Genomic DNA, 3,021 nt, shown 5'->3' on the forward strand with positions numbered 1-3,021 from the left:
TGGTTGGGTTAGCGGATGTACACTCATTTGCAAACTAATTTGGTTTTTCGAGAGACTCACCTGGTACCCAGCTGAATCTCTGATTCGTGATGTTCTCAAGTAGATGTTCTCAAGTAGAACATAATGTTGACGGAAACCCGGGGACTGCGCCTACCTGATGAGCCCAAAGTGGAAGGGTGAAACCGGTCGTGGGCTGTCGATGGATTTTCAGCAACCTTATGAGTAGTACATTACAAATGACTGGGTTTTTTTGGAGTGGAACATTGCCTCTGTGTGCAGCTCTGGATCTCAGCAGCATTACCACACGGTACCCTTTTGGAAGCAACACGGTAGCCACATGGCATCACCAGTGAAGTGCTGTGGTCGCAAGATAATTTCAAAGTCATCCTTAGCATAGCGCTCTGTGCGGCACTCATTGCGCTCTGGTACCAGTTTAGGTCAGCTTAGGCAACTCCCGCTGACGTGAGACAAAAATTATCCACGATATTCGACGAAGAAAAACGAAAATATCGGTCATTTGTGACACCCAGTCAGGAGGCGTTGAGCAAGCAACAGGCGGTTCTGTAATGGAAAGAAAACACGTACGCTCAAGGCTGTACTGATGATAAACAGGCTAGAACAGTCAACACGGAAAGGTTGATTTGATGGGAGTGAAAACTTGCTGTGGCCGTTGCTGAGACAGAGGAATGTAGGATTCATCAGAGTACTCATAAACACGTCAGACTCACCGATCCAATTGGACTTTCATATTTTGAGGGGCGGTCTCTGTCCATAGATATGTAGTCACGGTGGGCTGTTCGCTCAGTGTAACCCTGGCTGGAATTTCTTTGGGTACACTGTTTTAAGACCAATAACTATACAAATACTGGGTTTTAAGCAATAGGTAGAAGGTGTTTTAAACGGTAGCGAATCCAATAGCCTGTCACCTTTCAACACACTGCACTCAACCTCACTGAGAATGGAAAACCCGGTCACACGTTCCAGTCCTTTGATTTTGCATTACAAAAGGCGAATCAGCTGAGAGGGCTCTGTGCCAGAAGGTCAAGTCAGTATTTCAATTTCCACCGCTTCGTGGAAATGTTCCTTTAACGGAGCCTCCGGAAACTTAATCTTTGACTGCCAGCTATACGTAAAATCCTGACGTTAAACGGGGGGTCTTGTAAAATAGAGTCCAAGAGGTTAGTCACAAGTCACAAAACCCCGTTCACATCTGCGGGCCACGCAGAAGCCATTTGAATTCCGAAACACTGATCAACCTGTCTAAAAGCTCCCTCACACGGATCTTTAATGCATTGTGGTCAATGGTGCAATTCAACACGTTTCCAAGGCTGAACATCAGCGTCAAGAATGGATGGTTTGTCAGTGATTCGTCACTGGTCGACAGTTCAATAGACTGTACAATTCGCACAACTCGGCGCTTGTCTGAGCAACTTCCTGTTCACACATGAGTCTGTTTTGAAAGTGATTTGACTGATATAGACGTAGCACACTACTTATAAGGTTGCTGAAAAATCATCGACAGCCCACGACCGGTCTCGCCTTTTTTGGCGCTTATCAGGTAGGCGCAGTCCCCGAAAGCATCGTAGACGGGAGATCCCAGCATAGACGGGAGATCCCAGCTGCGTTCCAGGTGAGTCTCCCGCAAAATTAAATTAGTTTTCAAATGAGTGAGTTTCGCTGAGCAACGTGATCGTTTTTCTCTCGAAAAATTCCGACAACCAGATCGACCTCGAGTAGCACTAGGTCTGTTAAAACATGCACCTGGACGCCTTTTGACAGGCTCGATTCTGTAAACAGAGCGTCTAACTGCAAAATTTTCCATACATTTATATTCCCGCGTGACATTTGTTTAAATAGATAGACGCTGTGGAGACGTAGTGGCGCAAATGTTTTCTGATTGCTAAAAATGGCAATATCGACAAAATCGTTCGAATTACATTTCGACCGTGAAATCATCAGTGCGCACTGAAGTTGTCATCGTGATTAGTTATGAAACGTTTGCAAACGGCTTACCAAGCTTAGCGAACTTACAATAAAATCAGCCAATTTACCGATATTCCGGTAGATTTCCAGCTAATTTATATGCCTTCATTCGACGTGCTTCGGGGCGTTTCTGAATGCAATTATTGTCGACATTCAGCGTCGCTCGAGTGGTCAATTATTCACTTGAAAAACCTTTCCAAAGCGAATCATCGCTACAGGAAACAAACATCCTTCTGTTCTATTCTTGCTGACCATTGCTGGAACTGGGATCGTGAGAACTGGGGACAACATTCTCGCATGCATGTTCTCTTTGAACCTGTTCCTGTGGGGCACTGAGCGTTAGGGTAACTGTTGGCGGGACAGCTTGTTCAGGCTTCCAACACCTCAGAGATCCACCGGTCAAAGGATTTTTCCAGGGTATTCGTCATTTGGGAGTGTAAACAGAGTTAGGCGTGTTTTTACTCCCTATGCGTTAGCTGTGGTCAGACCGGGACTCGAATACTCGAGTTTATTACAAGAAGAAAGGGTGCGAAATCGAATCATCCCTCAATGAAGCGAACCGAGGCGGTTAGATCATGTCCAAGCATTGTACAGGGTCGAACTACAAAACATATGTGGTTGCAAGATGCCCAATGGTTCTGAGCGAGACACGCTTGCGGAGATAAGTAATACTGTAAACGAAAAAAATGTGTGCGTAGGTATTGAGAAACTCTGGCAGTGGTTCATGGCATACGGGGAAAGATCCTAGTACAAGTGCGGGGAGTTTCGAATCTCAGTGACCACACTGAACAACATCTGACGAACCTTAAGAAAAATCGATAAATTTGTACAACTTGTATCCGCACAACTTTCGTTCGAATAGTCATCCTCTTGTGGTGAGCCCACACCGGGGGAAGCATCAGACTCGAGTTTTGCTCTTGTTAGACCACATGTGTGATTCATATTCTTGGTCATGTAGGGGGCTTGAACTCCGAAAAGCTGACATCCAAGTTGAGTGTGTTGCCATAACTCCACCGGGGCACGCTGGACGCACGTGAG

The sequence above is a fragment of the Opisthorchis viverrini genome (genome assembly GCF_000715545.1).
Source record: "Opisthorchis viverrini unplaced genomic scaffold opera_v5_76, whole genome shotgun sequence".
NCBI classification, from domain to species: Eukaryota; Metazoa; Platyhelminthes; class Trematoda; order Opisthorchiida; family Opisthorchiidae; genus Opisthorchis; species Opisthorchis viverrini.